At 45.8% G+C, this 23,818-nt stretch overlaps 1 protein-coding gene across 2 annotated transcripts in view; it reads left to right on the forward strand.

Moving 5' to 3' along the window:
• The window catches only part of LOC1278400 (RNA 3'-terminal phosphate cyclase), a 33,205-nt gene extending 9,785 nt beyond the window's left edge, over positions 1-23,420 (forward strand). The window contains exon 7 of one of the 2 annotated variants that reach the window (XM_061648075.1): positions 23,006-23,420. The gene's annotated coding sequence lies outside the window, so the exon portion shown is untranslated. Of the gene's footprint in view, positions 1-14,402; positions 17,419-23,005 lie in introns of those variants that run through there. The other variant, XM_061648074.1, reaches the window with a different exon arrangement.
• Positions 23,421-23,818: the final 398 nt, after the last annotated feature.

Genomic DNA, 23,818 nt, shown 5'->3' on the forward strand with positions numbered 1-23,818 from the left:
ATACGTTTGATGGACTATTCAACCATATGTACACCAATCAGTCACATCAGGTGACTTAAGCATACCTTATGGTTAATTATTAAACTATAAATGATTTTCAGATGATTTCAAGTCAGTTTGCATCTGAAAGCAGTATCTTATGTCATTAAAATCACAAAATAACGTAAGTGTATACTAAAAAGGAGTATTGATGATACAGTTAAATTAACGGTACAAAATGCAAAGATAAAAACATTTTGAGTCTTTATCTCCTAAACATTCTACCAATAGTATCTGACTCCAGTTGGACACATTTAGCTGTGTTAAGCAAAGCTACGCAACCAATGATTTAAGTTGATGCATTACTATGATTGTTTGTTCTAGAACAGGGGTCTCCAAACTACGACCCGCGGGCCGCATGCGCCCCTCAAGAGCTTATAATGCGGCCCACGATGACTTTGCCAGTGTTAATATAAATATTATGTTATTATGAATTTTTAAAATTAAAATGTATTTTTTACTTTTCTTAGATAAAAATCAAGCTTTAGTGACACGAAACTGTACAAGTATCGTTGGTATTTATAAAAACGAGATTTAAACGTGCACTCATCATTTAAAGGTAGCGTCAAATGGCCCTCAACATAGTTATTTTTGAAGCAATGCGGCACGCGAGCTGAAAAGTTTGGAGGCCCCTGTTCTAGAACATTAAATAACGTTTGCTTGGAAGATTCTCTTCCAGAAACGTTTCAATTCATCCAGTAACCGTAACCAGTGGCGGTAAGATTTTGTCCTCTCCGGTTGACACGATCGAACGTAGGAGCGAGCGAGCGAGCGAGCAAGCGAACGAACGCAAGTGATGGGATGGGACGGATGATCGGTGCGGAGTGCGTTTATGCAAAATACAAATTGTGTATGCATGTATGCGTAGGTAAGCGTCCCCCCGGGCCCAGGCCCGGGCCCGAGCCCTCGCATCTTCAATCTCGCACGATTCGTTCCTCAATTGCGCGCGTCTCTCCGTTCCATCTTCCACCAACTCACGCTACCCTCTTTCCCCCCGCCCTCCCCTCACTCTCTTGCTTTCCATTTCGTGCGTGCGTATTCATTCGCCCTGTGCGCATGAGGGAGAGAGCCTACGATGGTGACGACGTTTCCAGCTTATGGGCAGCTCCCCCTTCTTCTCCTTTGCCTGCTCCCTCACTCCACGTCCGTCCCTGCTTCAGACCTTGTTCTCCTCTCCTGTCTTGTACCCCATACCTGTACCCGTACAACACAATGCTCCCCAAACCAGTCGCTCACTTCCTGTCGACGTTCGATAGCCGATAGTCGACGCGCTGCGCGCACTCTTAAATATACACCCATTAAAATATACGCGCATGACCGGATGTACTTTCCGGCTTTAGTTAGCAAGTTCCCCGCACACTTATCGTCTCCCTTCATCGTTCCCCCCTTTTTCCTGTGCTCCGTCACTCCTCTTGCGTATGGTGGCGCGCGCGCGCGCGCTCACTCGCGCGCTTGCGTCCTCACCGACCGCACGCTGTTTTCGATCTCTTTAGTATGATTGCGGTTTTGGAGCACACACCCAGTCCACGAACTGTTTACCCAGCAGAATTAAATAGTCAAATTGTTATAAAATAAACATCTGAATGATATCCTATGTCTACACAGACACACACACACAAGATCATGTTTATCGGGATACAAATGTTGCTTATGGAATGCATGTTGCCCTTATATTGTTCGTCTTTACAAAGCTTTATTGCATTGGAATTATTTACCATTTTAATACGCATCGCACATAATCTCCTGGAATCTGCCATACGTTTTGAGAAAACCCCAAAATAAATTATCCATAAGCATTGTGCGAGTATGGATTGAGAGTGAAATAAGAACAAACTAAAGATTGGTGACTTACTTTTGAGTCTCTTTGATTTTAAATCAACGCACAACTAAACCTACCTCGAATGTGCGATGGGCATTGGGCGTGGGGAGATTGAACTGCCCCATATCGGCATCAAACACAGTGCTAATACAATCAGCGTGTTAATATAAGTTATGTTTTACACATGCTATGTTGTAAAGTGTATATTGCAACCAAAATATTGGAAGAATACATTTATTGATTGTTTTTTATGTTGCACATGTTGGCACAACTATTGGTCTAGAATGTGTTCAACAGACTGCCAATGCCTACTACCATTTACTGTGCTCATCGCCAAGGGAATGCCCGTTCGCCCGTTTGAATGGAACGGTCAAACGGGATGAGTGAGCGAGTTTAGCCAACTTGATGATCGTTTACGCGTAGTGCGCGAATAGAGGGAAGTGTTTTTTTCTCTCTTTCTCTCACTCTCTCTCTCTCTCTCTCTCTCTCTCTCTCTCTCGTGTTTGCTTTCGTTCTCTCTCGGCCTTTTCCACCGTTTATTCCACAATATTTTCTTCCAAACCTTTAATCTTGCTTGCTGTTAGAACAAACACGCAACTTTTCGACGTTATTGTGCGTACACAAGACGACGGTGTGCGATGGAGTAAATGATAGTCGAAAGCTCACTAAAATGTTCGCCAGTTTGTCACTAGAATAGAAAGGGGAAGATAATCTAAACAGAGAAAAGAACACACTCACTCGCTCACTCATCAACCTAAGCGAATCTTTCTCCTCGAAGAACAAAGTGAAGCAGTAGAAAACTAAGTGGAATGAAACAAAACAAAAAAGTAGGCAAAACATGAAAATACTACACAGGGTATGTACGTACGTTCTCTCGGAACCGGCTTAGCACACGTTTAAATCAAACACCCCTCACTCACTCTACCAATGTAGCGAGCGCATGGGGGGGAGGGGGGGGGGGGGCTTGGCGGTTAGATTAGCATAGTCCAGCGGAAACGGAAACGGGATACATACAAAAAAACCCCGATGTGTGCACTTCAATGAAAGAAATGAAAGGAGAAAAAATTGAATAATGCGAAGGGAATGAGGCAGGATTTTACAGAAACAATATTTTGTTCAAAACATTTCTTGATTATACTTTTTTTCATTGTTTTCTTGTATAACCATATTTAAGATCTATTTTATTATATTTTATAACTTTTTAACCAACTACGTAAGTTTTTTTATCAGAAAAAACATTAAAAATGTAAACTGCTATCGTTATAACTTAGGTAAATAGAAACCATAATATTCGAACGGTCATGATATGAAGCGGCGGTTAGAATGGCTAGAAGCTTCTTTTACTGATAAAAAAGTGGTAATCGACACAAGCATTTGAAGCAGCAGATGTAGTTTTTAATGGGAAAGAACAGGAAACGGTATCGAAAAAGAAGCACACACCACAGTGAACGGGAGAACTAACGCAGTTTGTGGTGGTGCGGTGGAGCTGCGATAAGCAAGATGCTTGATGGGTCCGGTCTGTGATAAAAAAGTGGCTAACCAGGGTGACTATATCCACGTAAGCAAGGCCTGTGGCGATGCCTTTCCTATATGGACGATCGCACCCAAAACAAGATCGAAGAAGGCTTGTGCAGCGCGAGACAAACCGATGCGTTACTGTACACGTACACGTATCTGAGCGAAGAAGAGACGGCGCTCCGTGAGTGAGGTAGAGAGGGGTAAAAAGAGAGAGAGAGAGAAAGAGAGAGAGAGAGAGAGAGAGAGAGGGAGAGAGAGAGAAATAAAGAGAGAAAGCGAGAAGAAAAAAACGAACGGTTGGCCTGGTTGTCGCTATCACCACCGGAAGTGGCCAGTTTACCGAATGATTGCGCATCGCATTGTATAACGGCATCGTGGCGGGTTTTCGTAGAGCATCGAAGGGCTAGTACGCGCGGTGTTCGCGGAAGGAGCTAGCAAATAAATAAATAGAATCGGTTAAGCCGATTCGAGAAGTGGAGTCGAGTTTGGCATTGCTGAGAAGTTTACATGTTTTTTCTTTGGGACATGCTTGGAATCAACCATTTTAAGAACGGTTACACAGTTTCACATATCACACTACGGTACAATGCTACTCGTACATCATAGATTGATGATCTATGAACGATGTACAGAAGCGTTTTCGTAGGAAAGGTGTACGATTCTTGCAGATGCACACGGGTGCAGGAAGTTTTTTGCTATTTCCGGCATGAAGCACCCACCCACCAGTACTCAACACGCAAACGATGACGTCCATCCGCCAGATGCGCATGCCCAAAAAGGGTGCGTAACGTACGTATCGGCAATCCAGTAGACGATCATCAGACGTTCCCACGCTTCTTTTTTTCGCTCTCTTTCTCTCTCTCTTTCTCTGTCTCTCTGTCTCTCCCGATGCGTCCTTACAATAATGATCCGCAGGATCAAAGTAGCAGTGACAGCAACACCACCACTACAGGAACGACAGTGCAGGATGCAGCCAATTGCGCAGCTGAAGCTGAAGGGTGTTAAGTGGAGTGGTACCGGAAAGAGAGATCGAGAGCGACAGCATTGCAAAGAGAGAGAGAGAGAGAGAGAGAGAGAGAGAAAGAAAGGGGAAGAAAGAGCGAGTGTGTGGGTATGAGTTCAATGGAAGGACAACGACGACGCAGCAAAATAAAAAAAAACAACAAAGTTTGTTGAATAATAAATGAGGGTGAAGCGCGTAATGTTTCCATTCAAGGCTTGCTGTGATACGCGCAGCAATTGTAGGCAGGCTGGTGTGGGCCCTTCTCCATTCATGATCCTTTCTGGTCCCTGGATGTTTATCGCACCACATTAATGGTATGCTGGTAGAGTTCTAAAAGGCTGAGCATTAAATAGGAATAAAGCAGGAAGAAGGGTGCAGGATGCATCCTTTTCTCTGCACTAAGTGCTTTGGCATCTTTTCGGTATGGTGTTTTTTTACTGTTTGTTGTACGAGTGGTAGACATAAATCGATATTTGTACGATCGTAAAAAGCAAAATCATAGCCTAAGTGATTGTTTTATGTGCCTTGTTTGTTCACTATTGCCCATTTAGGTGCGGTTCTATTCTTGATGAACTCATTGGCTATAGATAATAATATTCATTTATTTATTATATGATCGTGAACAATCTATCTGAGAGCTTTTTATCCGTGTCTGAATTATTGGAATGAAGTGCAAGACGTGCATGGTTGAATTGTATAACAATTTACTAGCTACTGCGGTGCCTTGGATATGTTCTTTTTTTTTGGCTACGGATTAGTTATCCCTTCCGCCTAGATCAAATGCGTTACCTCACTAATGAAGCACAACGACGTGCTGCTGTAGAACATATCCGCCTGTTCGTACGATCAACACAAACGAACACACGCACACACGCCACATCCGATTTCGGGATGGTGGTAGAAGAAAATAAATAGAAATAAAATAATTGTTCACGTGGCACGATCGTCGGACGCGCCGGTCGGTCGGCGGGTCGGTCGGTCGGTCGAAATGGCGCGCTAGAGACTTGCGTCTCGCATCCGAAATGGGTAAAAAAACAACTACCACCCGATAAACGTGGCGTGGCGAGGAAACGACGTGAACAAATCCACCGAAAGTCTACACGATGGGGAGGAAAAAGAAAACCGAGGAAAACAGAGACCCATTTCTATCAATGTATAAATTTAATTAATATCTACTCCGGGAGGAAGAATTTCATGAATATTAAATACATTTCAAGCTATCGAATTGAATATTAATTCGATATGTTTTGTTTCCTTCTTCGCCATTGATCTCTCCCTTTCGATGCGTCTTTCTTGGCTTGTTGTACCGATACATCGCTTCCTACACACGCACTCGCACACACACACACACACCACATCTTGGTCTGTGCCTTGGTTTGGAAGGTTTTGGACACGATGAAGGTGTCGCCCAAAAAAAAAAGGAGGAAAGAAAACACCAGCCCGAATGGATGGTATCGCGGTGTGTTCGGTGCCGGAGAGACGCGCTACAGGTGCCATAACCGTGCGCCTTCGATCTCCGGTTCCCGATTGGTGACAGATAGAAAGGAAGGTAGAGGCAGGAGGCTATTCCCTCATTTCCTTTCCAGACAACCACGTAAAAGAAATTTCAAACCCAAAATCTGTTGGCCCCGCTTGCCCACAGCGCTACAAACTAGCCGCCTCCGCCGCCGTCGGCTACCCTTCCTGGGACGCTACGACGTTAGCTAAGTGCGGATGCGTTAATCGCTTCTCGATTTCGTCGTTCTACAACAGCCCAGATTGGGATAGATTACGAACGGTTCAGGTTTTATGGTCCTTGGTTTCCTGGTGTGTTTTCACTTTATTTTTACATTCCATTTATAAATCAGACCACATGCACCGAGGGACGATCGCTGGAGGACAATCGAATATTTAAATGACGGCCCACGATCACGCGTCGTTCTTCCGGCCGGCAATCATCGAAATTATAGAGGAAGTCTTTTGTAACCTCTACTCTGGTCCGCACTCCAGCCATCTATGCCCATCTATGTGGCTGATTAGCAAAGAATTGGGTGCTAATTGCGGGTACATTATCCATCGTCGATCGTGCTGGAACGCAATGAGTCGCCTAAGACTAAGCAAACAGTAGCGCTAATAAAATAAGGGCAACACGTGGCCTGAGCAAGAATGGCTAACTTCAAGTGCTATAAACGGTGGCTCCTCCGATTCGCCACGAATCAATTTCCCCTAACGGGAAATCCTTCTGAACGACCCTTCCCGTCCGCGCGCCCGCCCTCGGCCACCGTTCTGCGTGCAAGCGTTCTCACGGTTGGTTCGTACGCTTCCGGTCGGTCGTACACGCTTTTTGCTATCGAACGGTGAAATATGATGTCGCAAAATCGCGCTTCTTCCAAAAGTGCTGAGAAACCAATAAACCGGCACAGAACGGCTAAGCGAGCGACAAAACAAAATAAGAAACCGACAACAACCGACCGGGTGCCTCCGGAACTGCTGCCCGATTCACTTGTCCCGCTGCGGTTGTTGCGGTGATGTTTTCCATCCGTTCGGGGCCCGGTTTCGGTTTGCTTCCTTCCCCGTGTTCCTTTGTCCCTGTCCCTTGTATGTACCTGTACCTGCCTGCCTGCACGCACCTGCGGCACCGGTCGACCCAACCGAACACCACCACGTCCATTTTGCGTTCCATCCTGCGACACCGGTCGACCGGCCGAAGGGTACCAATTGGTGACATCCGGTTGCGCGCTAGAGCACTTCTCGACGCTCGATGGGTTGGTTAGCACGCTCTGTCTTCAGAGCGGTCTCTGTGTTTTCACCTTTCTTTTCCCCTTGCCACCGCCGCCACCACGATCACCACCACCATTACTTTGCACCCTGTGCAACAACCGGTGTGTGGCTTCCGGTTTCCGGCCGTACACCGATCGACCCGACCCGACCCGCCAAACTGTGTAGTGCGCATACCGGAGCGGAAGTCACATCTATGGCCGATGCATCGGGCAAGATAGCGGCCACGGCACGGCACGGCACAGCAGGCAAATGGTGTCGCGTACCTACCACACACATACACACACATACACACCCATACACTCCACGGCCACGGCATACTGGGGAACGGTAGAAAGCGTACAACATCCGCCGCGCGACGGATGTCGACCCAATTTGTCGCTCGCTAGCGTTAGCAAATGGTGGAAAAAATTGAATCAAATTCAATCTACTCGCTGCACAACGAACGAACGAACCACCACGGTGCAATCAAATGCAAAACTACACACTTTCTCGACGCTTGTCGACGGAGTGCAATGCACGTTGGTGTATGCTTACAAAGCGGCCACGCAAAGGATATTTCAATGTTGTTCTAAAGCTTTTTGTTTCCGAATGTGTAAGCTAAATTTTGATACATTATAACACACACACACACACTCTGTGCATTGGAACCAAAGTCTGTATAATACAGAGGTCGATGCATAGCTCGATTTTGGTCCACCATTTTCATAGGTGGTTTGTACAAGCAACATGCATTTTCTGCATAAACCCTAGTGTAGTTTTCTCACTTAAAAACAACCACAATCTGGAGACTAGCCATTTAGCTTTGGTCCTCTTGAGCTGCTCATGATTTCGTTCTAATTTTGGGCACTGATCTTGTTATAATCGATAATTGCACTATAATTCCATCTATAATTCTATGTTCATATTTGAAATAAAAAAAAATCCACCCGTTATGTCCAAACGCAAATTGACTGTTATAGAGCGAAAATAGTGTTCGTTATGGTCATAATTGGTGGTATAGCCACAATTAATACACTTACTCTACATATCGCTGCCAAAAGATTGTAATATGTAACACATAACGTGCAAGGCATACGAAGAAAAAGGTACTAAATGTGTTTGGTACAAATCTAATCATTACCAATCCGATCCTGGCATGCATATTGTGGACATGAACCCTTGATCGTTACAATGATATCCAGTACAGATTCTGACTCATTATTTAAACATTTGTACATTTAACAAACAAATCGTATCCGTTTACGTTTACCAATACTCACTGTTCCGACTAGTGTTTTACTCCGTACGGATTCAATCCACTCACTAGTAATAGGCTAGTGTTATAGGCAGCACACTAGTAAGCGTGAGTGAGACGAAAAAAAGTTCACTTCCAGTAGAGTGAGTAAGTGTGTGAGTAAAATGTCCCACAAGCTAGTGTCCTTATTCCCTTACTGTTCATTCTCTTCCTCAATTACTGTACTTCGATCCTTCCTCCTAACGGCTTCTTGCTTTATGCGGATGACGTTAACATTTTTCTTCCTGTATCTTCTACAGCTGATTGTCTAGTCCTTCAATCCTGGCTCTGTAAATTCTCTACATGGTGTGCTTCTAATGGTTTAGTCCTGTGTCCTGAAAAATGTTCTGTCTTGTCTTTCTTCCGATCCTCTACAAGTATAACTCATGCTTATAGTGTCTGTGATGTCCGTGTGTCCTTGTCTAAGGATCTTGGCGTCTTCTTTGACCCGAGTCTCTCTTTCAAAGAGCACACGGACTATGTCATCAACAAGGCCAACAAAAGTCTTGGTTATATTTGTCGCATGTCCACTGAAATTCGTGATCCTTTTTGTCTTAAGTCCCTTTATTGTTGTTGGGTCCGTTCCGTACTAGAATATGCCTGTGTCATCTGGTCTCCTGTCCAACTATCTCTGCTCCAAAAGATTGAGAGGGTCCAGAGACGTTTTACAAGGATCGTAATTCGTAGGTCGCTGGGTCATCACTCTATTCCGCTTCCTTCGTATGACGATAGATGCACCCTAATAGGCCTTACCAAGTTGGAGCACCGCCTCTCGGTCGCTCAGGCTTCTTTCGTTGCTGGCATATTGCTCAATACGATTGATACTCCTTCCCTTCTATCGCGTTTACATTTGTATGCACCTTGTCGCACCTTACGTTATCGTTTTCGTCTCCAGTTACCTATATGTCGTACACGTTTTGCTTACAATGAGCCTTTTGTAAGAGCTATGTCGTCTTTTAATAGTACTTCAGATCTATTTGATTTCAACCTATCCTATCCTGTCTACCGATCCCGTCTTCGCTCCTTTTCCGTACCATAAACTCCTTCCAACTCCTTCGCGAATAATTGTATACTATAGTCAGTAAGCACTATTGCTGTAACCCAACGTGGCCGAGCAACTAATAAAATAAAATAAAATAAAATAAAGTAAAAATAAAAATCCTTTCTCAGTGTGGACATCTGTAGTGTGTAGTATGAAACTTACATTTCTGAATTCTTTGGCAGCGTTGGAATATAATGTAAATGAAAAATGTTGATCTCTTTTCAAATAATTTATCGAATCTACCTTAATCTTAGTAAGTTGGATTTTGGACAGATGATAGTCAGTCCTTGTTACGGGCGAAACGACGGTCCATCTGTAAGATTGAACCCGCGACGAGTATATTGTTAAATCGTCGGAATGGACGACTGTACCACGGGAACGCCCCAAAGTCACCCAGATCGTAAAGAATGTTTAATCCCATCACTGCCATTAGCTTTAAAAATGCGTGTCATTATATGCTTTTCCCTTTTGATGCAACTCGTTTCAAATTCTAAATTTTGCTATAGGATAATAGGCTGAATGTTAATGCAAAAGATAAGTTACAGCCGTTGCCGTCAAAGTTTGGCCGACAACACAGATCAAATCATTCTATTGACTCAGATTGATATTAAGTGTTTAAATTTTTCAAAAAATTCATTTAAAAACAATATACGCAAATTAGATATTATATGCAATAAGGGACAAATTTCACTCAACTCCTGGGATATTGCTTTGAGTGCGTTTTTATAGTGATATCGGTTGCTACCGTGATAATTTTATGCGGAACTTTAAGCGAGTCTATCGATCCATCTCATTAACGTTTCAGAAGACGAACCTTAGCACAATATTAAAGGCACAAAAAAAAAAAAAAAAAAAAAAAAATACTTATCCCCATTTTAGCTGGTATCGTTCTCCTTACGTGCGTGTAATTTGTATTTGTCATCATTCTCACATTTTACTCGTGCGCGTTCGATTGCGCGATCGCTGATCGCGGTTGCGCACTTGGTAACGTTCCTTTGTTCCATTCAGTCTCGGCTGCGGCCACTTCTGCAACCGTTCGCACAAAGGTGCGTTGCGCACAGGCTGCGGCAAGGCGCAGGCAAGTGAAGCAGCCGTCATCGCTCGCTCCATCCATCGCTCATGGCACGTCCGCGCTCCGCGGTGGATATAAATTACGAGCCATTCAATAGAACAGAAGTGGTGGTCGTCGGCTAGAAATTGGAGAAATCAGTCAATCACGGCTTCACGTTGCTGCTTGCTTGTGTGTGTTTGTGTGTGTTTGCTTGCGTGTCTGTTAGGTGCGCTTTCAAGTGCATATGACACGCACGGACTACGAAGGAAGAATTATAATCAAAGTAGCTAGGCAAAGCCGCAAAACAGCAACTGCCCTAACGGGAATGGTGTAGTAGTATTGTTTTCCTTGCTCTGACCGGTGGCAGCAGGCCGTGGCGGGGAGTTTGTTCACATTTCGCTGTCATCGCACATCGGGGCGGTGCCGATTTCTCTGTCAACTCGTGTCCAAGGAGTGCCGAAGCCCGAAGGTGTCCCGTCCATCGCCCCCCTCTGTCTCTCTCCCTCTCTTTTTTTCTCTCTTCCTCTCTCTTTCTCTCGTGGGACTTCCGGTTAGAGCAGCGAGCTGACCGAAACGAGCGTTACTTTTGTGGTGTCGGCAAAATTGGCCTTACCAACATACAACTGAAGCTGAAGCTAATGAAACGTGGGCGAGTAAGTAAGCTAACCTGAAATGTGAGCTTGCGGCACAGAGGTTGACCGTTGGTGCGTTAAAACCCCGCAGGTTGACAATTAATCCAGTGACGAACTAGCGGATGATAATACACATGTTCAAATACCAATGAAGACGACTGTGTACGGGTGTGTACGAGGGGATGCTTAACGAATTCCTCCCGCAGAATGAATTTTGCCATCACACGCCAATGCCATTCAACGCGATGCGAAAACGCTTGTGCGCGCTAAGCGGAAACCTGTCGATCTTAAGAATGGATCCCAAATTCCTGAGATGAAATGAAATCCGCCTTATTGGTTCTGGATCTGGCGCACGGAGAGCGCCGCCAAAGCGAAGGACGTGGAAAAAAGCAGGATGCAAAAATGCGTTATTATTCCTGTGTGTGTGTGTGTATGTGTTTTTTTTTGCTGCTGCTCACGCCAACACACGCCGAGACAGAATAATTCAAAAAGCCTTGAACGCCACTACGTCGAGACCTCGACCTGGAAAGATTGGAGCGCAGTAGAATCGATAAAAACCGTTCTTGCTTGAACTGAGCAGAAAAATGGAGAAAACCACACGCAACAACAACAGAAAAAAGACGCAATGAGCTTAAAAACAAGACACACACACACGCCATCCGCCCGTCAACCATCATGATCATCATCCGTTCCAGCCATTGCGATTCCCCACCACCGACCATGCTGCCGAAGGTACACACACACAAATTTTGAGGAATTTATTTCGCATCGAGCAGCAGCCTCCAAAATCTCCCCCTCGCCTTCTCCCCGCTCCCCTCGTAACTTCCATTCTGAGCTGTGTGGGATAAATCGAGCCACCCATCTCTCTCTTTCTCTCTCCCTCTCTCTCTCTTTCTCTCTCTCTCGTCTCGCTGGAACGAATTGCCCCCGGGGGTGGAATTCTCGCAGCAGCGCGAGAAAGATCGTAGCAGGCCAGGCAAAGACTTGCTTCAGTAATTTATGTCGAATTCGTTGCATTCCAACGCGATGAATCATGCTGAGCGCAAAAGCCTAAAGTTTGGACGCTCCGAGCATCGGAAAGAACGTGCGCCGAAGATACGACGAATGCGTCGCGTCCCCGTAGCGGAGGAGCTTTCTCGCTGGGGTTGAAGGTTCTCGAAACAGCATGGCATGGAGCGAGGCTCAACTCCTTCTACTAAGGCCGCTCCAGGTCGGTGTGATGGTTCTCTTCTTCTTCTGACGATGATGGCGATGGGAGGAATATTTGCGCCCACGGACGGCGATCGCAAATGATCGCGTGGAAGCGGTCTGGCTGGCTGCTTGGTTGGTTGGTTGTTTGGCGGATGGACAGAAAATGGAAAGATTTTTGGCAATTACTGCCTGTTTGATCATTAACTTTTTCCGGATATCTCCGCCCGGCTCTACGTGCCTCTTTCACTCTCAATCATTCTTTCGCGCGTTTTGCTCGGCCACAGGGCTTCAGGTTGCGCAAACGATTCAGCAGCTAAAGTACGCAGGTGTTTGCTGTGTTGTATAGGCGATGGCACAGACTCCATTCACATCGCGCTGCTAGTGCACCTATCCGTACATCCTATCCGACCAGACCAGGCTAATGTAGATCGTCGATCCAATTGACCGTTTTGCGTGGCGATCATCATCTGCCCGACCCGCCACTACTATCTTGATCTTGCGATGAATCGTCCGGGTCCGGACGGAGCGCGCTCAAACAAAGGAAATTCACGACAAGCAGCAGGGTGATGGGGTGGGGTATGGTGAAGCCCACGAGCTAACAAACGATGGCTCGACCTAACGGTGAATGTGTGCGGTACTACCACGAGCGTGCTTGCGAGGCTGCGTAGGCCCCTTAGCTGTACCGTGCGAGAGTGAGTGAGTGGGCAGAAGACAGTGGAAAGCAGCCGCGCAGAAAGACACACATTGTAGCAGCAGTGGCTTTACCTTGTGCACCTAACTCCCCCTTTCTCAGCATCGGAGCAGCGAGGGCAGAAGAAAGCGGAGAAAGCTCTATGGCAGCGACCACAAAGCCACAATACCGGAGACGGACGGACCAACCGTCTGACCGGACCGGAGCGTTCTGACCATCCGAAGAAGAAGGGGCGAGGGGGAAGGGAAGATAAAGGGAGGAGGTCCCAGTACAATGGTACAATGGAGTTATGGCTACAGATAGAAGCGATTAGAGGGCCGATAAATACGGAGGTGCTGTAAACGGAAAGTCGACCACCGTCTTTTGAGAATCGCAACACCAGTTTCATCGCACCGGGTCTTCTCCGAGTGACCCAATGTCTCAAAACTTGCCTCCATTTGTTAGCCCGTAGCCCGTAGACTGTCCGCCCGCAGTACGTGGGTTTTGCCCACGTCACACCCCCGGCTACACACTCGGCTTAGGTGTACGAGTCGTCAGACGACCTTCTCTTGGCCAGGTTTTTTTTTGCGCTGCCTTTAACACCCCTTCCTCGACGATGGACGATGGGCTGTGAGGCGTGTGAGAGGCGGGAGGTACGAGGCCTCTGTGGCCCTTGCTCTGCAGCTGTCCATCTGGTTGTAAGGTGTCGCTCGATTGTCCTCATTCAAAGCCAAGGAAGGAAGGGGTGCACCACGCCGACCACGAACCGCATGGAATGGGACGGTGGGATGCGTTGGTTTGGGTTGGGTTAGGTTTAGAGGCTTGAAAAGTCGCCCCACATTAACCATTGCGCCCTCCTTTCGCGTTGGTCGCGTTGAACGTTGGTTGCATCGAAAACTGACACCGATGTGCTTATCACATTTCTGAAAGGGGAAAAATCTCTCTCTCTTTCTCCCATTCTCTCTCACTGTTTGTCACTCTAGTAGATACGTCATCACCCGTGAAGGGATCGTGTCGTTTGATGCACCTATACACGCTCGTGTAGGGAGCCGCTCGGGCGAATGCTGGAGCCCAAAGGAAGCCCCGAAAGCTCCAAATCTCTGCACGCCGCGTTGCCTTTCCGCGCACCTATGCCTTTTGAACACGATGCCATTCCTCCGGACTCCGGCCAACGGCTCCTGGCCGTGCTGTATTCTGACAGCGATTTTTTTAATGGCATGACTCCCCATCGTCTTTCTTCTTCTTCATGTTCTTCTCCCGGTTGCTTTCTTTGGTCGTGCTCTTTCGTGATTCTCTTCCTCTCGATCTTGAAACATCTCTCCTGTTCCAACCATCCCCTTCCAACGGGTGCGCGATCGTACGCGGTGATCTTACTCTCTCTCTCTCTCTCTCTTTCGCTGTTAGTCTTGGACGCGTTCGGTAACTGCGCAACCATCATCCACTTGTCGAAAACTCTCCGCAGCGAAGGAGCAGCAGCAGCAGCAGTGTACGAGAGTGCGCCGCGCGCAGATGGAAGCAGTACGCACCGACCGGACTGGATGGTGGATGGTGTAAGAAGGGAGCCGCCGGTGGACGGAATTCGGCGTGCGGCGCGCGCATCCGTCGGCCGAACAGCGCGCAGCAGCCAACAGTACACAGTGCCTGGCTCATGGCTTTGAGAAAACATCAAATACACAGGCTACCGGCGTTACGCGTTTTGTTTTCGGCCTGCGGTACAACAACGGGCAAAACCGGCACTGCTGGACCCAGCGGCCGCGTACGGTGCCAGTGAATGGACGCGAACCGCGTGAAGAGGGTCAGGCGGGGGGGGGGGGATGTGGATGGGAGGAGGTTTGGGAGTTAGCGTGCGCGGGATGGTGGTGTTTTGTGGCTGGGTGGGTGGACGTGAGTGGGGTTCCTAACCGTTCCATTCCGTTCCGTTCGTTCGTTCGTTCGTTCGTTCGTTCGTTCTGTCTTTCGTACGCTTCTCTTGCCAAGCTCTCGCTGCCATGGCAATAGGCCATGAGCCAGAGCGAGTTTTCGCTGCGTGTATGTGTGGGGAGGGGGCCGTCTTGGATGTACACGAAACGTACACAGAATCGGAACGAGGAAACCCTCGTCTGGATGGATGCACAAGCGATCGTGCGCTCGAGCGAGATCGGGATGCTGCTGGAGAGTAATGTGTTGGCGTTGTTGGGAGCGGTGGATGGGGGACGAACCAAGCAGAAATGAATACCAAAATACTCAACCAGGCAGCATACACACACAGAAAAAAAGAAGAAAAAAAACACACACACACATAACGCAGATACACACACCCAAATGGGGAGGAACACACATAAATGGGGTTGTTTAACATAAGGCCATGAAGAGAAGCCTTGCTTCATCGCTTCGATCGAGTGGAAGGCGACGATTTTGTTTTGTTGAAGGTGTTTAGCTGCATGGATGGGAAGGTGGCGGAGCATCCATCTATCGGGTTCGGATGGAAATTAGGGTTTTTTTTGCTTCTCTCTCTCTCTCTCTCTCCGCTTAGGATTACCAGTCCACCGGAGTGGAAGGGTGTATTCCGTAATCGTGCGTAGTTTATTTAAGACATCTGAAGCCGATTTGAAATTGGTTTAGAAAGCAGTATTATGTAGCATTATGGAAAAAATGGCTGTTATGGATATACAACCTACGATACAGCACTCAAGTCTGTTGGAGTGATTTTGATTTTTTTTCAATGGAATAGTCACAGCAATCGGTTGATGGGGTATATTGTTATGTACTTGGTAAAAGTAGTAACAAACTAGTATGCAAGCCATAATGGAAAACCCAGCAACTCAGTGTCGAGGTAGAACGCACCCTTACGACAAACAGATCACAGATTGCCAGTGTACCTGACAGGCGTGCTGGGATCGTACACGGGAAGAGAGAAATAAAAAGATTATCAACGAAGCGCGGCACTCTCGGGGAGCACGCGTGCACGATCGTGGCAAGCAACAACAGCGAGCGAGCGAGCGAGCGAGCAAGCAGGACGATCACGGGCGGTGCCGAGATTATTGGCGCGCTCGGACGGCCAACAACCGTTTGCCAACGGCAGCAGCAGCAGCCACAGCAGGAGCCAAAGTAGTAGCGAAAACAACCAGCGCGCACACACATTCATCGGCCATCATAATTTTGTGCGCGTCGTTCCGCCCCGCTCGTTGTCGTCGCGGCCCTATCCTACCGATCTTGAAAGCAGCATCGGGTGCGTGGATGGGCGCGGGGACAGGCTGGGGTTGGGGGAGGGTGGGAGGAGGCGTTGCGAGGGAAAGAGTCCCGGAGATTGGCGCGCGACGCATGCTCGGCGCAACCGCAGTCGATCGCCGCCGTCACACTCTGGGGGGAAGCGGGTTTTTCGAAGCCCGGTAGCACTGTACTGTGATCCGACTGCGTCAGAGGTCGGTCTGCTCGATCGCTACCAAATCCTCCTTCACTACGCGTGGATCCACACTACGCTTACTCTCACACACACACACACACACACACACACACACACATTCTTCTCGTCTGTACGGGTCCCAAGATTTCGAAGGCAACGCCGATTCCGAGCAATCGTCGGAAGTGGAAACGTGCATCCCGTCGTTCTCCCGTCGTCGCATCCCCCGATTCCCCCTCCCTCCTCGTACCCCGTAAGCCAAAACTTGTCCGAGGGCTCTCTTTCTCTCTCTCCCTTTTTTCGTTCTCTCTCTCTCTCTCTCTCTCTCTCTCTCTCTCTCTCTCTCTCTCTCTCTCTCTCTCTCTCTCTGTGTATCTCGTGTGTTGTGAAGTTCGAACTAATTCTTTCTTTGCCCCTTCTTCAAGTCGACCACTCCACCACGCCACGCGTACGTACATATCCCGCCAAGCTGCATACGTGTCAGTGCAAGCCGCGCGCCACTGCTACCGCCACAGCCGGGGCCCTTTTGGGCGTCGATTGTTGACTTTTCGAGACACAATCGACGATTCTGTTCTATTGCAACTGCTACCGAATCTGATTGTATCCGGGTGCGTGTGCGTGTGCATAGTGCTGACCACGAACAAGCCCCGAACGAACCACACCAACCAAAGCTCGGTTAATCAACCCGTTGCCGGGAAATGACACGTTCACACTTCAGGAGAATGATTATGAGCGCTGCACTAGAAACATGATTGATTGGAGAGTTGGATCACTTAAGTATTCCCAACGTGCGCGGCCCCTCGGAGGAAACACGCGGCCTTACCAATTTGACTGATCGTTCGGGCAATAGGTGCTGATTTTTCCCCCTTCATTTGGAATTAAATTTGTTTTTCAACTAACTTGCACACTTGCAACTTAAAAAGTTGTTTTAATTAGCTTTAGCAACCCTATCCCCGCGAATGATCACACCACTCCGCGGATGTCTTCGGGATACGTTTACTGCATATTTCGGAAATAAATTACAAATATTAAAAAAAAACATATATTTATGCGTTTTTTTAAACAAAAATAAGAAACAAGAAACTTAAATTACAATTGCCATCATATGCAAAAGGTGAAATTTAAATCTTAAATTTAGAAAGTATCAAATTGGAAAAAAATAACATGTATTCTAACAGCAACAATAAATAGTCGATTTGAAAATAGTCAATTGTACAAAAATGATAAGTAATAAATAACATACTTTTCGTTCTAACAAGATCGTTACAACGTTTTAACGTTACGTTGCGTTACAAGTTATCAGTTTGCGTTACAATTAAAAAAGAAACATGAACTATATGCTAGAAAGTGTAGTATTACGCCAAATAAAGTTAAGTTTAGATGAGAAAATGGAAAGTTTTTTTTATTTACCTTCATCATTTAGTGCTTTATTTCATTGGGTGGATCATTTAGAGATTGAGTGGAAATGGATATGAACTATTGTTTTATGATGATAGTGCGCAGACAATATTCATTAAATTTTAAAGTTTGAAGATATGGTAGAAACATTTGTTCAAACTATTTAAATATTTTCGTATTTTAACGTAGTACCTATATTTCTCCAAATGTTGAATCCAAATGTTATTGTAAATGTATGTTTAAAAAAATATGATGAATAAAACAAAAAAAAAAGGTAATTATAAAAGGAATTGATTGTAACTGTAGGGTGAACAGTTGAGTACCGCAGTGTTCATTGTTTTGATAAAGTAAACAAAAAAGGCTAATAGTTAATATGTGAAATCTTATTTAAAAAAAAAAAAGAATACTTTAGATCTTACTTTCTACTACTATTTCTGTTACTGATTCTATTACTAAATTTAATATCATCTAGGAATTGAAAGTACTCTATCCATCCTATGTTAGGTAGCACAGTTTAGGTGGTTTTGCTCGAACAATACTATTTATTAATATTTCTAGCTTTTCGTAATATTCTAAAAAATCCTAAACAAATAAATAATAGAAAGAGCATTCAATTAGTTGTAGCAGTAAACATAGTCTTAGAAAAAAACGGAAACGTTTAAAATGGATGAACAAGATTGTCTACTTCAATACATAAATGTAATAAGTACAGCGCGAATGATTCAATCAATAGCTGTAGCCTGAATGGCCTGTAGGTAAAGCCAACATGAACTCTTCAGTGATGGTGAGTGAAACAAAAATGCATCAATTTCGTTTGCATTACTTCCGTACATACGAATCTATCCGTTTTCTGCAACATCTACTACGCATCAGCACCCATTTCCACCGGGTTGTCGTGCTGTGGCCACCTTCTCTCTCTCTCACTTGCTCTCACACACACACACACACACACACACACACACACACACACACACACACACACACACACTTTCCTCTTTCGCTTAGGATACACAAGATGCGCAGAGGGACAACGTACGCACAGTTTAAATTTAAACTTTCGAGAAAATGGCAGGTGCCAGCTCGGTAGTTCTTCCCACCGTGCGTGTGTGTTTTTATGTGTGCATGCATACATACATATATATATATATATATATATATATATATATATATATATATATATATATGTTTGCGTGTGTGTATGCGTTTATAAGATTTTAATAGGGCATTTTGTGAATGCGTGCGAAGTGTTTCAGCTGGAACGGCGGAAAAGGAAATGTCTCGAAGGCAGTGACCACGTAGGAACAGCAAGTGTGTTGGTAAAGGGAAGCGGGCTAAGGCACTTGCTAAAATGATGTCTCCTGGTAGTCGAAATGGCTATGGAGATGCTTCATGTAATAGAAAGATGATAGAGATGATGCATTGGAAAATCATTAACCTGTGATCAATATTAAATTCGCAACGCTGCAATGATCATATTCATGGTTGCTAAACGCTGTTTCTAAATTACTCCTGTTCTTTTCGCTATGGTTTTGTTTTGTTTTTCTTCTAGTTTGTAATAAAATGTAAATAAAGCGCAGCAGCAGCAGAGCAAATCGACCTTGGGGAGGTCCTATTTTTATATTTCATTGGAAGAGTTTGCTCGAGAATCAATTATGCTTCCGCCTATTTTTCGATCGATTTTCTTAATTCATTCAACTGTCCAAGGAAACAGTTCAAAAAAAGCATGAAAACAAATATACGACTACCAAGCATACCCAAAACATCAGCGACACTAACCGTCCTTATCAATTGGTTAGGAAAAAAATATGTACCAAATAGACAAAAAAACTGTTTATACTCATCCCTCTTTAAAAGGGGAAGGGAGTTATGGTACTTTTTAATCAAATCAAATTCAAAAATCTTGCGAACCTTGCACGAAACTAAATTGCACCAAGTGCGCCCCATAGATGGCTGGACAGGAATTGCTCTTAAGCTGATCACTCCTCCTCCGAAATCACCTCAAATCATCACGACCAAGCGATTATTAACGCGCACTGAGAAATTTCCAACGCTTGGGAGAATAACGGGAGGGTGGTGCCATCAAAAATTGACCAAAAAGTGTGCGCTTAGAGTATACGCTGTGCACTGTTGTGCTGATAACCTACGGCGGAAACTGAAATGATTAACCCGTTAATCCAGTTTACCAAAACGGCGGGGCCAATAATGGCAGTTTAAATACACATTCACAAACCCGTCACTGGCATGGGGCACGGGGCACTAGAAACAGCACCACAATGACGAGGACAACGACGATCGCTAAACGACAGATGGGCGTTCACTTTCGAGCGTATGAGAGCCGAGTGACGGAGATTTTTTGTTTTTCCTACCCATCGCCGTTTGCTCAATTCGGTGGCTCAGCTCGTTATTGTAACGTAAAGGTTTGATTCAAAACATTGTTCACATGACGTGTGGCTAGTGCTTCGTCATGTAATAAATGCTCATTTGATACTATCGACATTCGGTAGTTTATTGTCCCATATTTAGTAAGTGGTGTCAGAGCCAGGTGTCGGGGTTTGGCTTAATTCAAGCGGTAAAAGGAGTTGAAGCAGCCCCTATGCGTGTTGAGCAGGGGCAATTGGGAGGGTTCAATTGCTGCTTCCAATTCCGATCGACTCCGGAAGGCTCCGGATGGTTCCGACTCCGGGCGGAACTAGTGGTTCCGATTTTGCCGGAATCGGATTGGAGCGGTGGGTGAGCTCTAGACAGTACAAATTACTAAATTTCACCTTTAAACATCTAGCAAAAGCAGAAACACTGTCAAACTTCTTCAATTTCATTTAATTATCGCAAAAGATTCTTGTCGTGTAAATCCACAATATATAATTGGTTAATGTATACTTAGGAGAAGGTAGGTAAAGACGGACACTGCGGGTAAGATGGACACTTCTCATAAATGCATGGAAAAAGTAATTTTCGAATAATTCAACAATGATCTGTAACTTGCAGTTACATTGCATGTAACTGTGCAAAAACCTGGTGAAAGAACGAGAATGAAAGCAATAAAAAATCCTGTTTTATTAAATGTAAAATTTATTTTACTTCCTATATCAATTGGTGATGAATATATTTCATCAAACACCTTAACAAGGGTATTTCAAAAATATAAACCTTTTAGGGTTTATATTTTTTTTTTGACTACTTCCCTGGGAAGTTGATCCGGCTGTTAGAGGCCACCATGAACGGGGTGCAGTGCAAGGTGAGAGTGTCGAACTTGACGTTGGAATCGTTCGAATCTCACAGGAGTCTGAGGCAATGTGACGGACTCTAATGCCTGCTCTACAACATCGCCCTGGAAGGTGTCATTCGAAGCGCGGGGCTAGACAACGACATCCTTGGAACGATCCTCTACCGGTCTGTCCAGTTTCTTGGCTTCGCGGATGACATCGACATCATCGGCAGGACAACAGCGAAGGTGTGTGAGGCGTACACCCGACTCAAACGCGAAGCAGCAAGAATTGGATTGAGAATCTATACGACGAAGACGAAGTACCTGCTTGCCGGTGACTCAGACTATCAGGGAAGCAGTGTATTAGTTGACTGCGACAGTCTCGAGGTAGTAAAGGAGTTTTGCTATCTCGGAACGGTTGTTACTTCGGACAACGACATCAGCAGCGAAATCCGGAGATGCATTGTCCAGAGGAATCGTGCATACTATGGGCTTCACCTACTGTTGAGTTCCAGAAGACTTCAAGCCCGCACGAAATGTGAGATATATCACACTTTGAATCGCCCGGTGGTCCTCTACGGACACGAGTCCTGAACTATCCGAGCAGAGGATGCAAACGCTCTGGGCGTGTTTGAGCGACTTATCCTCCGGACCATCTTTGGCGGTGTGTTCGAGCATGGAGCGTGGAGGAGAAGGATGAACCACGAGCTTGCTGAACTGTACGGCGAATCGAGCATCCTGACGGTGGCGAAGGCTGGCAGGATACGATGGCTGGGGCATGCATGAGGATGCCGAACTAATGCCCCACCAAGAAGGTGTTCGACAGCGATCCCTAGTTCGGTATAAGGCGCAGGGGAGCACAGCGAACTCAATGGCTGGACCAGGTGAAGCGACACCTGTTGGAGATCGGGTGTCTACATGGATGGGAGGCTGCAGCCAGGAACTGAGCATCCTGGAGAATTGTTGTGGATCGGGCCATGTCACACCGACGTGCTCTATCGTGAGCAGGCCAACAAGAGAGAGAGAGAGAGAGAGAGAAACACCGGTCAAAATAGCAGTTATGCGTTATGCTATTACTCGCTCGACGCTGATGAGACACTTCGCGAAACCCAATATCTTGCCAAGAGTTGGACAACTTTAATCAACAAAAAGAGGAATCACTGATATGAAATCGTTCAGGAATAGATGAGCGATACTATGGGATTAGATGTATCAAAAAGTTCAATCTTCAAGAGGCGCTTACAATTCCTAAATGAACGGCTGAATGAAACGCCGTTGCATTTTACATACAATTGGTTTATGTACGTACCAGGGCATGGTAATCAATGGAATAAACACTGTCCAAATCTAACGAAACCCTCTTAGTTGCGTTCGAGAGGAAGTAGCTCCGAAGGATACTTGGCCCCGTATGTATGGAAGGACAATGGAGGAGCCGTTATAATGATGAGCTATACGAGATGTACGGCTCTGTCGTACAGCGTATCAGCTCGCCAGGCTCCGATGGGCTGGCCATGTTATACGTATCGAAACACCAAGGACAGAGGAGGCGTGCTAGACCTAAATTGAGTTGGCAACATGGCTTGGAGGCTTCCGCCATTAAGGCCGGGATAACGGATTGGCAGACAAAGGCGCGAGACCTGGAGCGGTTTCGTTCAGTCCTGAGGCAGGCCAAGACCGCAAAACGGTTGTAGCGTCGGATAAGTAAGTAAGTATCTTCTCGTTAGATGTTAAACACGATGGAAATCCTTCAATATCCTTACATCGATCGTTATACAGTAAATACATAGATACTTTGTACGGATGGTTAATACAGATTTGATACTTGAATGGCTATGTTGATTCTATAAGTTTATTTTTTATAACCTACTAAGCTATAATTATTAATGTTTGAATACAAAATAAGGTTAAGCTTAGCATGGTAGATGGAAGTTGATGAATTGTATTCACGAAAATTACGTTTAGTTTATTTTCGATAATGTCCACCACTAAAGCGCATCTTTTTTCTTCGTTTTATTGCGTTTTTAGATAAGGCGTACATTGGTGCGATGCAAAAAGGATTAACGAAAAAAATATCGTAAAAAGAGAAACCATCCACTTACCACCATACAGGTAGTCTAGCCCCAGGCCGACCAATCCTCAGTTTGTTTAGCAAACGAGCGAGCTAGAGCATAATGGAATGGCATGGCATGGCATGGCATTGGTTTCTCATGCCGCCATCGTGGTCGATCGTCGCTGCCGTTGCTGATGGACGCTGGAAGGTTCTTCGTTTACTCACGGCAAACAGTTTGCATTTACGACGCCGTAATGCCGTGAATGGGTTCTTTTTCCTCCGTTTGGTCCGCGTGGCCAACCGTCTGTGACAAATGGTACACGCGCACGCTTGCGCGCGCGCAAAAAAATGAGGTAGGATGGAAATAAATAAATAAATAAATAAACAGCATTACGGCGAGCAACGATTTTTGAAGCAAAAAAAAAAGAAGAAGCAAAAAATACCGAAAGAAAGCAAATAGGCTCGTGTTCTTACCCTGCGCTATTGCACGCTTTTCCTACTACCGCGCGAAGATTCGACGTTCCCACCCCGACGAGACACCCGGTTCTAAGCAGGAAGAAGAAGAAGAAGAAGAAAAACACACACAGGCAATCCTGGCTGGCCTGTTTAGTGGAAAGACCAACTACCACCCCCCCCCCCCCCCCTTCTTCCCTTCCACTCCGTCAGCAGCTTGTTGACACGTTCGAGTTCGAACATGCGCAGCCACAGGAATCAATGGAACGATTATTCAGTGGATCGTGAGCGGGGCGGTCCGGACACAGACCCCTCGGCTGTGGGACACAATATGT

Source organism: Anopheles gambiae, chromosome 2 (genome assembly GCF_943734735.2).
Source record: "Anopheles gambiae chromosome 2, idAnoGambNW_F1_1, whole genome shotgun sequence".
NCBI lineage: Eukaryota > Metazoa > Arthropoda > Insecta > Diptera > Culicidae > Anopheles > Anopheles gambiae.